Source organism: Protopterus annectens, chromosome 1.part2, assembly GCF_019279795.1.
Source record: "Protopterus annectens isolate FY-2018-M chromosome 1.part2, PAN1.0, whole genome shotgun sequence".
Classification (NCBI taxonomy): domain Eukaryota; kingdom Metazoa; phylum Chordata; order Ceratodontiformes; family Protopteridae; genus Protopterus; species Protopterus annectens.
The window spans coordinates 716234757-716250506 of NC_056727.1; the positions used below are offsets into that span (position 1 = coordinate 716234757).

Consider the following 15750-nt stretch of genomic DNA (forward strand, 5'->3'; position numbering starts at 1 on the left):
TGCTAGGACTCACCTCCACACATGCCCTTAGCAGCGTGTGCCTGCCTGTAAGTACAAACTGCTGATTTAATGTTTTAAACATCGTTTAAATGAACCTGCAACACTGTAGTACTATGTAATGAATGGTTAGGGGTAATTCTCTGCATTAATATCTTGTAGCAACTATTGTTATTCCAAGAGAACTTATACTGCGTAGTAACTTGTGCAAACAATATACTTTAACTGTCGCCAAGCTATTTAATTACTTAGGGACTCTGTAGCACCCATATGCTGCCATTTTATATTGTATCTAGTTGCTAGTTTGATTACTGTACAAAGGAAGAGTGAGTCATCCTAAAAATGGAAAGTAAAAGGTTAGCGGCTTGTGTATAACTGGAAATGATAGTTGATGTAATGTCACAGAGGACAATACAGATAAAATAAAGGGAAAAGCTCTGCTGTGTCTTGTAAAACAAGGACAGTGTCGCAGCTGTATAAGACATGTGGGTAAAGTGTATCTAAATCAAACCGCATTGGCAGAGCGTGTGTAACGACACAGTAAAGCACCCTTTTAAACCAGCCTGTGTTTCCTTTGGTTTGCCTAATAAATGCAAAGGCACCAATTAAACTAGCCAGTGTTTCCTTTGGTTTGCCTACAAAGTTTCAACAGTAAATGTTATCTGGATGATTATTAAGATGTACTTTTAAGGCAATAGCATAGTGGTTAGTCCTGGACCGCTGGGTTACATTACTGACACAGCATGATAGTAGTAGCACTAGAAAACTAGCTAAATGTACAATCTGTACTTTTAAACATTAGATGTGAGCATTCTGTATAAAACGCTCTACCTAGGAAATGAGGAAATGTGCATTTCTTGTGTACTGTCAACTGCTATAAGGACAGGAGCTGTATAATGTAGTATAGCCACTAGTGTAACAGTATATAATCATTCTGTTCCTAATGCTATATTTTTCACAATGGACACCAATTAATTTGTACCTGCACTGAACTTCTCCCATTAGTTACCTACTATTTGTCTTCTTTTATTTCAGTTCTCTTAAGCAAGTTTTTTTAAAACCCAGACACTCAAGAACTGCGATTGTCAAGCCCTGCATTGCCCGCTCTACAACTTGGGAAGATAGCAACTTTTCTGCAGTGTATGTAAATTGATTGTTTTAGGAGCATAGTTAGCTCTTGATAACCCATTTTTCTCTCGGACTATATTGGCGGCACCAAGCTAAAGGCATCCCAACTAGACTTAAAGACCCAGTAGCTTCCCTGCAAGTCCTTTCAATTTTGTTTTCCTACTACCACTACTTTTCCCTTAGGAGCTTAGGTTTCCATCATAATTACTCCCAAGCCATACTCAAGGCAGTGAGACAAATGCCCTTCTCTACACAAATAACTGTAGGCTGCAGTGTAGAAACCAATTGATAAAAGAGTACAAAGATAAACAGATATAGCATTTTGTGCAAACTGAAAAGAGTTGTGGTCCACAGTAAGGGTTGTGTGGAAAACCGACCTTGTTAATATCGTTCTCTGACCCAATAAATTGTTTTTGGTAGCAATTTCTTCTGCCTCGTGGGTTGACCCCACTCCGTTCACCCTTGCTACGCTTGGGCTCTCTCTGCTTCCCTACCCTGCCCCCAATTTCCACCTGCCCCCAATACCTCTAAACGTATACCTATACACTCCTCCCACTAACCTCAAAACCAATCACAAAACAACCCAAATAACACCATCTACCAATCCTCATTTACTGCAACCTGCACACACCTCCCACTAATTACCACACTCCTCCCCCTAATTCCTACACATATACCACTACAGCCACTCAACATGTGTGCAATCAACACCATCACTCTAGCACTACTAGCTATAACCTATCACCTCACCTCCTATCACATCACTCTTCCTACCACCATTACCATCCCATCACAACATACATCCACCTACTCCACCCACACCAAACACTATAGCCTACACATACCCTCAAGTAGTTACCACCACAGCACAATCCCTCTATCACCCACAACACTTATCAAAACAACCATGAAATCACTTTCCACACATAAGTACATACACATTCTTGCTAAGCTATCAAAACTCCTTCACCATATCAGTCACCAACTAAGATTAGCAGGTGACATACACCCTAATCCAGGCCCAAACCCTGACATACACTCCCCCTCCTCCCCACCCCATCTAATAACTCAACCTTGCTCTCCAGATCAAAGACTAGTCTACGTTTCCTGAACTTAAACATACGTAGCATAAAAAATAAAGTATATCTACTACATACTCTAATAGACACCTATTCCCCAAATCTACTATCCCTAACAGAAACTTGGTTAAAACCTACTACTCCAGACAGCAAATTCCTTCCCCCAGGCTATAATGTAATACGTAATGATAGACTATTCAGAAAACTGGGTGGTGTACCATTACTTTATAAAAACAACCTAAAGGTTACCATTATTGACCCTCCAATACTCCCCCTAATGTCATCAGAACTACTACTAGCCAAACTTGAACGAAGCAACAAAAAAATCTATGAATATTATAACAGGGTACATACCACCAGGTAATAACATCCCCACCCTTAGAAGCCCTTTTACATTGGACCAATCAAAACCTACCCCGAGAAACAATCATCCTAGGTGACTAACATAGATTGGCATACATGCTCCAGTTCCAACCTCTCCAACTTCATAAATCTGTATAATTTCTCCCAAATTATTAAGTCTAGTACAAGGCTAGTTAATAATAAAAGCAAAGAAAGACTCCTAGACTGGACCCTAATAAACAATGCCAATACATTCTACCAAGCAGGTGTCCTACCAGACAACCTCAGTGACCACCAACACACCTTCCTACTAAAACTCAAATCCCTCATCAACTCCAAACCACCGCGTCTCACCATTAGAAAAGTACAGTTGTGTACCTACCATAAATGTAGATGTTTGAGTGTATTCACTGTTGCAGTCATTACACTTGGGGTATCCTGCTGTCAGGCTACCTGCAGTCGGCCAGAGTTCCAAAGTCTATGTCTGGCGTTGGTTGCTGTCACCTCTTCCCTGGTGTCAGTGCACCAGGGGTATAAAAGATGCAACCAACGCCATTTTCTTCAGTTTTTCTTGCCCCAGATGTCAGGTGCCCCCAGATAGGAAGGCTGAAAAAATAAAATTATACCAAAAAGCATGCATGTACTAATATAAACATTTCCTTCATCTACAAGCAAATACACCACATAGGTTGTATAGAGTTGAGAAGTACAGAAAAGTCCCAGCAATGAAAAAAGGGGGATGGTGGGTGGGTAACCTGGACTGCAACAGTGAATACACTTGAACATCTACATTTATGGTAGGTACACAACTGTACTATGTTCATCGTGTTTCACTGTTGCAGTCATTACACTTGGGTTGAATCCCAAAGCTGAGGTTGGGTGGCTGGGCCTAAATAGGATTAGGAGAGGCTACCGGGCCCTGCAGAACTGCAGTGGCAAAGCCTGCTCTGGATTTAGAGTAGAGAGGTAAGTGGTAGTGCTTGGTGAAAGTGTGCACTGAACTCCAGGTTGCAGCTTCTAAAATGTCTTTGGTTGGTGCTCCTCTGAGAAAGGCTGCTGAAGTGGCTGCTACTCTGGTAGAATGTGGCCTAATGCCCTTATGCACTGATTTGCCATGTTGTGCATAACAGAAGCGAATGCAGTGTCCTATCCATTTTGAAATTGTCTGCTTTGTGATAGGCTAAAAACAGTTGCTCAGTTTTTCTGAAAGCTTTTGTTTTGTCCAAGTAGAATCGTAGCTGTCTGTGTATGTCCAAAGTGTGCAGAAGTCTCTCCCCTTTATTCTGGGGGTTTGAGTAGAAAGTTGGTAAAGGAATGGTTTAGTTAACAGCCACATTGGAAACCACCTTTGGCATGAATGTTGGGTTTGTCCTAAGAGAAACCCTGTCCTGGTGAAAAATGATGAAAGGTTCCACTGACATTAATGCCTGTAACTCTGAGACTCTTCTTGCTGAAGTTATTACTAGGAGCAGAGCAGTTTTCCATGATAAGAATTTTCTATCAGCTGTGCTGGCTGGTTCAAAAGGAGGCAGTGTGAGCTTTTCTAAAACAAAATTGAGATCCCAAGTAGGTATTGGTGCTCTCCTTGGGGGTCTTATGTTTTTTGCCCCTCTGAGGTACTGCCTTAGTAGAGGATGTGAAAAAATAGGAGGTTCCTTATTGTAATGAGCTGAAATGGCAGAGGCATGGATCTTAATAGATGAGAAGGATAGGCCTTTGGTCCAGCATCTCAGTTAGGTATTGTAAAATCTGAGGTATATTTGGAACAAGTGGTTCGAGCCCTTGTGCCTGGTTCCAAGCACAGAATCTCTACCATTTTTCTGCATAAGATTTCCTAGTGCTGGGCCTCCTGGCTTCTAAAATGACATCCATAACAGCTTTAGAGAGAGGTGCGGTTTGAGTGGCTACATTATCTGTCATGCTGCCAGATTTAAGGTTTTGAGTTGACTGTGCAGAATCTGATTGTTTTGTTGAGTCAGAAGATGAGGAATTTGAGATAAAGGCCAGGCTGGGGCTTGAGACAAGCTCTTCAGGATTGGGTACCAGTGCTGGCGTGGCCAGTCTGGGGCAATCAGGATCATTTTTGGCCTCTCTTGTCTGACTTTTAGGAGCACCTTGGGAAGAAAAGGCAGTGGAGGGAAGGCATAAACTGTCAGGGTTTTCCAGCTGAATGATAGAGCATCCACTTTCCATGCTTGTGAGTGATAAGTTCTTGTGCAGAATTTCTGTAGTTGGCAATTGTGAGGGGAGGCAAAAAGATCTATGTCTGGGCATCCCCATTTCCTTGTTATCATGCTGAACACCTGTGGATTTAGTTTCCATTTGTGAGGATCCATGAGATTTCTGCTTAGTTCATCTGCCAGTGTATTTTTTGTTCCTGGCAGGAATTGTGCCTGCAGATGTACTTGATAGGTCAGTGCTGTGTTCCACAAAGTCATGGCTTGCCTGCAGAGGGGGTAGGAATGTGTGCCCCCTTGCTTGTTTATGTACCACATAACTGTGGTATTGTCCATCTTTATTAATAGTTGTCCTGGATGTAGTAGGTCCTTGAAAGCTGTCAGGGCATTCTGTACAGCTAGCATCTCTTTTTGATTGATGTGAAGATGCATTTGTTCCTTGGGCCATGTGCCCTGAATACATTTTCCTGCAATATGTGCCCCCCAGGCATAATCCGATGCATCTGTTGTTATTGTCTGCCTGGCTGTGGATAAGGTGAAAGGCTGTCCCCTGTTGTGGTGACAGGCCTGGGACCACCATCGAAACTCCTGTTGTAGGCAGGGAATTAAAGTTATCATTGTTTCCAGGCTGTGGCAATGTTGAGTCCAAACACTTTTTAGATACCATTATAGTTTCCTCATATGCAGTCTTGCATATGGAATTAGTAGAATGCAGGATTCCATGAAGCCCAGGGCCTGCAGAATTTTTCTTGCAGGGAGCTGGGTCTTTGTTGCCATCATTTGAAAGTAATGAGTCAGTTGCCTTTGTTTGTCTGGCGTGAGATAAGTTATCTGGGCAGTTGTATTTAAGCTTGCACCCAGGAATATTATCTCTTGAGAGGGCACTAATTTTGATTTCTTTTCGTTTACTGTGTACCCTAGGCAAATTAGTAATCTTTTTACAAATGCCAGATGCTTTGGAAGAATGTCCTTGCTCTCTGCTTGAATAAGGCAGTCGTCCAAGTAGGGATATATTTGAATTCCTCTTTGTCTGCAAAATGCAATTACTGGTGCCAGGCATTTTGTGAAGACCCTGGGCGCAATAGATAAGCCAAAGGGCAGTGCAGAGAATTGGTAATGCATTGAGCCAGCTATGAATCTGAGGTATCTTCTGCAAGATTGTCCGATTGGGACATGCAGGTATGCCTCCTTGAGGTCCAACGTAACTAGCCAAGCCTTCTTGTCCAGCATGGGTAGAAGTTGCTGCAGTGTTAACATTTTGAATTTTGGAACATCCAGGAAAGTATTTAGGATTGACAAGTCCAGTATTGGTCTCCAGGCTTTGTCCTTTCTGGGTACTAGGAAAAGTCTTGAGTAAAATCCTTGTCCCTGTTCTTGCTGTGGTACTCTTTGAATAGCTCCCATGTTCATGAGAGCAGCAATTTGTTTTTGTGCCTCTGCCCATTGATTTTGTTGCAGGTCCGGCATACCTTTTGATTTTGGAAGGGTGTGGAAGTGGAACCTGTAACCCTGAGAAACAATATTCAGTACCCATTTGTCCTGGGTGATCATGTGCCAATTTTGTGAGAAAAGTGCTAGCTTTCCCCTTAGGGGTGCTGCCAAAAGGTAAGTGCTTGGCATTTGTAGAGGGAAGTCATTGGGACTGTTTCCTATAAGGTTGTGATTTGTCTTCTCCTCCTTTGGGGACTGAAGCACCCTATTGTTTAGGTCTGTAGGAGCCTTGGGGCTGAGATCTGCCTCTTGGGTGTCTGTATCTGCCTCTTTGTGGCCTGTCTGACACCGGAAAGGACCAATTTTTTGAAGGCCAGTTTCTGTTAAACCTAGGTGGTTGAATCTGTAAGAAATCCTTTACTGTCTGCATTGATTTTGCTTTATCCTCCATTCTTTAACACCTCTTCTGCCTTAACACCAAACAAAGTATCATGCTGTAGTGGAGCATCCTATAATTTTACTTTAACATGTTTAGGTAAACTTTGTTCTTTCAACCAAGCATGCCTTCGAATGACAGAGACTGTAACTGCGGCTCTACAAGAAGCCTCTAATGAATCAAAACCATATTGTAGAGTATACTTTCCCACTTGTTCAGCTGCATGCAATAAATCCTGCATTTCCTTACTGTCAGGACTTTCTGAGTTTGTAACCATTTTCTGTTTTAACAAGGACATGAGGTACTGTTGATATTTAAGCATGTGAAACTGGCAATTTAAAGCCCTTACAGCTAAAGTAGCAGAAGTGTAAACTTTTTTCCCCCATCTGTCCAGAGCTCTGGAATCCCTATCCGAGGGGACAGGGTTTTTAGCAGTGGAAGCCTTAACCCCTTTAGGACCCTGAGAAGTTGTTTCTGGGTCTGCAGCAGGGTTTTTCTAAAGAAATTTATGAGAGTCAGGGACCCTGTAGTACTTGTCTGGCTTGACTTGTGCAGGGGGTAAAGAATCAGGAGACAGACTGGATTCAGAGAAAACATCATCAACAATATCAAGCACAGGGGGAATAGCCAGGGGCCTGTGCTGAGGCAATAAAAAAAATCTCTGAGCCTTTTCTTGGATTCTGAGTAATCCTGGCTCTCCCAATGGAAATGCTCCCTCATGGTGTGCAGGGTTTCCCCAAAAGAATAATCCTCAGGTGGAGAGGCTGAAGGTATAGATTCTTCTGCATCAGAGTCCTCATAGGGAGGGAGAGAATATCCCTGATCAGAAGAGGAATCAGAGGAAATAGAAACCTGGTCAGAGGAATCATAGTCAGTGTCTTGCCCAGGCCTTTTGTCAGTAGGGGGATGGGAACCCCTGATCAAAGTAATTAGGTCTTTGGCCATTTTAAGCATCTGTTTCTTTGGGATGGATGACTGTTCTGGAGAATGCTGTACTTGTTTCCTTGTCTTTAATGGTGTTTTTGACTTTGCCTTGGCTGCTGTAGTGGACTTAATAGTAAGCTGAGAAGGTCTGAAAACACCCTCAGAAGCCGACGCCTGCTCAGCGGCTCCGGACCCATCTGAGGGAATAGTTTCCGCAGGCCCAATACCTTGAGTTTCCACAAGCCTAGGTGTCTCCACGAGGGTGTCGGATATGGCCTGTGGCTCTGAGGTAGTGGGTGTCAGGGGCTGCAAAAGCACCTCACTGACAACCGGCAAACCAGCGACTGGCCTAGAAGAGGCTTCGTTGTCGGTTTTGGACCTCGGATGCCTGTCCTTTTCTTTGTCTTTGCGTTTTTTATGAATTCCGGTCGTTGGTTGTTCCGACAGCATTATGTAGTTAAACCTTCAGCCAAAGTAATGTAAAGCAAAATCAAACCGACGTTTAATAGTGCGTTTGTTGAATCTAGCACAAAACCGACAACTAGTAACATCGTGGTCAGGGCCTAGGCAAGGAATACAGTAAGAGTGAAAGTCCTTATGAGGTATTTGCTTCCCACAAGAAATACAATTATTAACTTTTACTGACATTGGTCTGGAGCAAGAAAAAGTTTCCCCAACGGGGTACTTAGCTTTATTGAAGACTTCGGTTCTGAAACTCGATTTCGAAAATCTCAGGAATTGGCCGACCGGCACTTGCGAACTGCTTTTGCTTGGGCACCGCGCGGCAAGAAAGACTGAAGAAAATGGTGTCAGTTGCATCTTTTATACCCCTGGCACACTGACGTCAGGGAAGAGGCGACAGCAACCGACACTGGACCTAGACTTTGGAACTCTGGCTGACTGCAGGTAGCCTGACAGCAGGATAACCCAAGTGTAATGACCGCAACAGTGAAACACGATGAACATCAAAAGAAACGTTGACATAAAATTCAAACTTGAACCACAATATCAACATTGGAACTTTCTAAAGACCCTCCCACTAGATGAAGTGGTTGAGCTATTTAACATTACCTTCCTAAATGTCTTAAACACCCATGCCCCTCCTTACACAAGCAAACAAAAAATTAAAATAGCCCCCTGGATCACAAGTACTACTAGAACCATGATAGCCCAAAGAAATAGAGCCTGGCATCATTGGAGAGCCAATAAAACCATAGCAATCAAACAAGAATTCCAAAAACACAGGAACAAAACAAAAAAACAAATTCTACTAGACAAAAGGAACTTTTTTCTCAATTTGCAAAATAGACACCAAAACAACCCCCAAAAACTATGGGCAGGACTAAATACAATACTCCACCCCAGCAGACCGAGTACCCCAATACCAGCCACTGTAAAGGATAGCACTGAAATCCCAGAAGCCTTTAATAGATTTTTCATAGAAACCATTTCAAAATGAGTTCATCAACAACCCACAATATCTACTGCTAGCAACTCCAAGCCTACTACCAATATCAATACCACCTTCCAATTCTATTAAGTAAACTTAAACCAACTAGCCTAGCTGCAGGCAACATTCCAGCCGAATACCTTCAAATAGCTGCTAATGAGATAGCCTATCCATTGTCAATTCTCCTGAACAGATCAATAACAGAAAGCAAAATTCCAACAATCTGGAAAATAGCATATGTCACCCCACTACACAAAGGTGGGACCTATACAGACCTTACCAATTATCGCCCTATTGCCATATTATCCCCACTTGCCAAAATATTAGAAAAATGTATTCACCAGCAACTTATGCAATACCTACTAAAGAAACAACTTCTCACTCCTACCCAACATGGATTTAGACCAGCCCACAGTACAACTGCCATCCTCTCCTTCACCAACGTAATCAACCAGAACCGGAATCTAGGCAAACTAACATCAGCTATATTTTTAGACCTATCAAAAGCCTTTGACATGGTCAACCATCCCAAACTTCTGGAGTCCCTCTCTGACCTTGGATTAGCCACTGACTCACTAGCCTGGTTTTAAAATTGCCTAATAGGTAGACAGCAAGCAGTCAGGTGGGATAACAAACTATCCACACTGCTCCCTATTACAACTGGAGTCCCACAAGGATCAGATTTAGGCCCTCTATTATTTTCCATATTCATTAATGATCTCAACAGGATCACCCAAGATGCAACTGTCATAAAATATGCTGATGACTCAACACTAGTCTGCTCAGCCCCCACCCCTCTCACACTCCTTTTCACTACCCAACAAGTCTTCAAAACCACTGAAGCTTGGTTTCTCAGTAAAAACCTGTTACTGAACCCCAAAAAGACCAAATTACTAATTTTCAAATGAAATAAATCCAACTTAGACACTGATTCTTTCAGTATTATGTCTAATGATGGTACCATTATCTCTTCAGACTCCCACACAAAACTACTGGGTGTCACAATTGACAACAAACTGAAGTTTGACATGCACATAAATCATACCATCAAAAACATACACAGAAAACTAGGCAGTCTGTACAAAAATAAAACATACCTAAATCAACAGAATAAAATTACCATGGCTCAAACTCTGCTACTATCCACACTTCTATATGCTGCCCCCGTCTTCACCAACCTATCCAAAACAGAAATTACAAAACTAGACACGTTAACAATCAAATTGCCAGATTTGCCACAAATGCTCCCTACCATTCCCATCATTGCCACTCACTATACCAACTAAAGTGGCTTGAAGTTCAAAATCTCATTACCTACCACCAACTAGTTTTCGCTAAAAAAAATCCTACTATATCCCGACAAAATACCAAAGCTATCTAATTTACTTAAAATACATGAAAACCCAAGACAACTACGCTCTAGTGATAAAACCTTAATCAAGATCACCAGAACCAACAACTTAGCAGGAGACTCCCTATTTCCTAACTACATAGGTAAAATCTGGAACTCACTGCCTCCTGATATTACCTCAGCAAACTATCATTAAGTTTAAACAACTACTAAAGGAACACCTATTTATCAATAGACAATGCCCATGCCTTCCCCCAGGTTGACTCTCTATACCTGCTTCTCCCTCAGGACTTTCTCTATCAACCTCCACATACTAATTTACTGCATGCACTAGTATTCTTAATACACAAACCTCATCTACTAGCAGACCTACTATACTCCGGAAAACTCTCTACTACTCACTGTACTCCCCATCTCTTTCTTACACCATCATACTCAAAACACAGTATTGTAAATTCACATATATTTATCGGTGAATTATATATACTTTCATTAATTCAAGTAGAAATTACTGGGCATACAACTAACGTGTCCTGCTACTACAATTTGCAGCTAAAATATTTTTTCTCTATGTACTTCTAAAATGTTATGTGTTATACTTGCTCTCTGTATTTGTGAAACAACTCTGTATGTGTTTACTTACCTTTGTATATTTACAAACTGTGGAGCTTTTCTTCCCGGGCCTCCACTGAAGAAGAACATTCATCCAGTTGGATTCTCCCGGTCGACAAATGTAAAATAAATAAATAAATAAAATAAATAAATGTATTTATTTACACTTTGTTGAATGGGTTAGTCTGACTAGGCCAAAGGCCTCTGTTCATGAGAGAACTGAGGTGGTATCCATACTGACTAGGAAAAATTTGGCCAGGGTACTTGGGAATTTCCCCTGTTCTTTCTTTTTTTTCCAAGTGCCATTTTGCATACACCCTGAGCTACCATCAACTCTGGCAGATGAGGCCTCATTTTAACATGTCATCCAAATCTCTCAACTGTACAGATTTTTGCCTAATATTTTGGTCTGTTCTTCATAAAATTTGTGGTTTTCTGGCAATTTACTGGGATGATCTGAGGACTGAAGTCACTAAATAATGGCATACATTTGAGTTTCAGACTTCAAACCTTTCAGAAAATTTAAATTAGGACAAACCCTCTAAATCTAGCAACTTTCTCATTTATAACAGCAATATTTAAAATCTGCCCCTATATTTGGTCCTTTGTCCACCCATTTTGTCAGGCTTTGTCCAGATTTCTTGCACTAAGATGTTGAGAGGTATGATCTCATCTGAAGGATGGCACACTCAAGAATGCAGCACCTCTCCCTTATGCAGCACTGCAATGTCGTTACTTGGCGTAGAGATTTCCCATGCCTGAAATGTTGCCCCATTTTATGCTTTTCAGTTGTCTTCCTCTTATGGTCAGACAGCAAGGTTGTGTCACATAGGTTCATAGGTAGGTACTAGGCTATCGGCCCAAGGGCCTACGTAAGCCTAGCCAACAAGGTTCCCTGGCTTACGCCAACCAAGAAAGTTATTTTCCTGTGCCACTGTCGAGCAGAGACACAAAAGTGATCTCCGGGGTGTATTTCCTATTTCCCATCCACTCATCAAGATTTTTCTTGAAGAGTGCTAATGATGAACTTTGCTTGACATAAATGGGTAGCCTGTTCCAGAGTATGGGAAGTCTCTGGGACAGGAATCTATCCCTCCAACATGTCCTGTTTATTGTGGTGACAAGGTTTAGGTCTCTAGAGCATGTAGCTCAGAGGGATTGGGATTTCTTTAGGTGTAGCATGTCCAACAGCTCTGGGTTTGACATAGTTTTATATGTTAGGCAGAGATCACCTCAGAGTAGACGATATGCTACGGAGTACAGCTGGAGGTTTTTGACACGGTCAGTGTAGAGCATTTGTTTGAGGCCAGTAATCCTCTTTGTGAGGTACTTCTGTGGCCTTTCCAGCTGCTGCAGATGTCTTGTGAGGTACATTCCAAAAGGGGCATTGTACTCTATAATGGGTCTAATGAGTGTCGAGTAGAGGGGAACAATGACCTCTTTTTTCCTGGATGAGAACTCTTTTATGATGAGGTGTGCCACGTAGAAGGACTTCCTGACTACTGTGGTGATGTGACTATCAAAGGAGAGACTGCTGTCCACCTGGGTCCCAAGTTCTTTTATCACACATTCGGTTTTAAGTAGATTGCTGCCTATGTGGTAGTTCATGGGTACAGAGTTTTTACCAAAGGGGATGACACTGCACTTTTTGGCATTGAGCTTGAAGCCATGGCTCTGACACCAGGCATCTGTCTCAGCGAGGCCCTTCTGTAGGATGTCCACATCATTTGGGGACTTGACTATGGCTCCTAGTTTATAGTCATCTGCGAACTTCATTAGCCAGAGGCCTTCTGTGTTAGCCTGTAGTTCAGAGAAGTAGATACTAAACAGGAGAGGTCCCAGCACTGAACCCTGTGGTACTCCACTTGTCACTGCTTTGAGGTCAGATTTGGAGTCTACAACTTTTACAGTGTGAGTTCTGTCAGTGAGCCAGTTGGCAACCCATCTTGTGACATAGGGATTTATACCTAGTTTAGTGAGTTTAGCTATAATTCCAGAATGAGGGATGGTGTCGAAAGCCTTGACGAGGTCAAGATAGGCTGTGTGAACCACCTTACCCTCATCTACGGCTTTGGTGACTGCCTCAAAGAAGTCAATCAGGATCAGGAGGCATGATCTGTCTTTCACAAACCCGAACTGGGTGGGATCCAGAGTTTGGAATTTACCAATGTCTTTGTTTATGAGTTCCATGATGATACGTTCCATGGCTATGCAGACTAGGCTCATCAGGATAATAGGTCAATAGTTCCTGGGATCAGTGATGGCTTCCCCTTTGTAGAGTGGGATAACTGTTGCTGTGCACCATTCAGTGGGCACAAAGCCTGATGCGAGGCTATTATTGAACATGGTGCTTAAGTGGGGACCCAGTTCATTCCGAAGTTCATGTAAAACACAGTCTGGGATGTTGTCCGGTCCCATGGATGCTGTGTTTTTGGCTTTAGAGAGTGCAGCTTTTACCTGTGTAGTTGTGATTACAGGGACTCTGCATTCTTCCTGTATAAATATGGGCCCTTTAGGGGTGGGGGTGGGGGGTAAAGTTAGCACTGAACCTATCTGCCAGGATGTTGGCAATATCAGTTGGTTCTGTAATTTTCATGCCTTTGTGCTGTAACTCAGAGCAGATCTGGGTGTTGCCATCGAGATTCTTGACATAGCTATAGAATGCTTTGTGGTTGTCATTAGAATTAGTGGCAATTTTGTTTTTGTAGCTAGCTTTGGAGGATCTTATAAGGGATTTCAGCTTCTTACTGAGGCTGACCAGGGAGCTCCTCCACTCATGAGATTTTACTCTCTTTTGCAACAGTTTCTTCCTTCTGTTGTACAGTTTGTTTATGGCAGGGGACCACCAGATTGGCTTCCTTTTTTTGGAGGATAGCATCTTGGTTCTGTATGGGATAGCACAATCCATGCACTCGTGTAAGTGCTTATAGAGTGCATTTGTGTTGGATTCAGCAGTTGTAACTGTATTGTCCATCTGCATGGGTGTCATGAAGTTCACCACGTCTGTCTTAAGAAGCATGGAGTTGGCTTTGGAGAAATTTTTACTGTGGTTTCCTGAATGGGGGGTGGGGGCGGGATGTGGATTTCAAGGGTGATTAGCTTATGGTCGGATTGGACAAACAAGGAGTTGACTTCAAGTGTGGAACACCAGTCACTCATGTTGGTTATGACTAGGTCTAGGATATTGTTGCCCCTGGTGGGGGTGTGGATAAGTTGATCTAGGGCATTGGAGTTTATGAACTCCTGAAAGCGTTGAGCTAAGGAGTTGGTACATGAGTAGTTTTCTCCAGTTAATGGTGGGGTAGTTGAAGTCGCCCATTATTAGAGTGTTTGGTTGAGCCCTAATATTTTCCAGTACATCAAGAAAAGAGGAGTGGGAATCCTGGGGCATGGTGGGGGATCTGTAGCAAGCTACAATTTGGATTGCAGTTTTGCCCAGAGTTAGTTGCACTTGGATAACCTCAGATGCATTATGCTGAGAAACTAGCCTGGAGGTGTGGATATCCTTAATGAATATGGACACACCTCCACCTTTGGTGTTTCGGTCCAGGTTACATGGCCGAAACGTGTGGTATGAGTTATAGCTTGGTAGTGCAGGGGTGCTCTCTGGAGCCTTGAACCATGTCTCAGTCTCTGCACAGATATCGATGTTCTCCATTTTAAGGAGTGCCTCGAGTGAGTGCATTTTGAGATTTAGACTTCTAGCACTGAGTAGCATTACCTTCAGTTTTTGCTTGCCTGTTCCTGTTACTGTGCTGAACTTGTTATTTGAACCTTGCCTAAAAAAGGCACTATAGGGGCAGCAAGAGCCTTAGCCAGTATCCGGAATCCCAGGGGTGACAGGTGCAGGCCATCTGTGGCAAAGCATCATGGTCTGTCAACCATGTCATCCCAAGCAGACAGATACTGGATCCCCTTAGAATGACACCAGAAGCTTAGTCAATTGCTGAAGTCAATAATTTTGTCCTTGTATTGCGGTATCATTCGGGGTGATGGCAGAATGCTACTCAGGGCTGGGGTCATACCTGCCTTGGCTACAAGATCGGAGAGCTCTTCCATGTCTCTTTTCATGTAGTCCATGGAGGTACATCTCAGGTCATTCACACCAACATGGACAATGACAGAGTCATATTTGTACTTGTTGTGGAGTGACCTGAGTGTGTGGGTTATGTGGCAGATCCTGGCACCCAACAGGCAGCTGACAGTAACCTTCTCCTTGTTTAGCCTGGTGAGTGGGACATCAGTGTGCCTGACTATAGAGTCACCTATGACTAGTGTGTTGGGTACGATGTTTTGCCTTATTGCCTGTGGTTGAGTGGCACACTGAGTCTGTGGGTTATTTGTCATTTGGGTTGTGATGGGGGGGGTGGAGGTTGCTTGCGTTTCTGCTTTGGAGGTCTCTGTTGCTTAGACAGATTATTACCGAGAGCCTCCGCAAATGTTTTAGTGTTGCTATGTGTGGATTTTGGTGGTGGAGATTTAATGAGAATATGTGATGAGTGTGGTGTGGTGCAAATGTTTACCTTCTCCTCATGACTGTCAAATACAGTTTTGGTTGGAGAGAGCTTTACCTCCGGTTTGGCTAGATAAGTGTATCTCTCACAGGTTGTAGTGTTGGGTGGTAGGAGGAGAGGGTTGTCTGTGTACATGAGGCAATTTCTACATTGCCTCAAGATGCCCAGATTCATCAGATAGACAGGAGAGAACACTGGGAGCTGACCCTTGGTCATGCCTGAATAAAAAAATTATTTTCCTCTAGATAAGTGAGGAAAGTGAGTACAAGAGCTATTTTTCTCTAAGCAAGTGAGAAAAGTACAAAAACT

At 42.7% G+C, this 15750-nt stretch overlaps 1 protein-coding gene across 1 annotated transcript in view; it reads left to right on the forward strand.

Annotated features, from left to right (window-relative positions):
- SRD5A2 (steroid 5 alpha-reductase 2) overlaps positions 1-15750 on the forward strand; it is a 1391828-nt gene that overhangs the window by 285396 nt on the left and 1090682 nt on the right. The gene's annotated exons all lie outside the window — the stretch shown is intronic.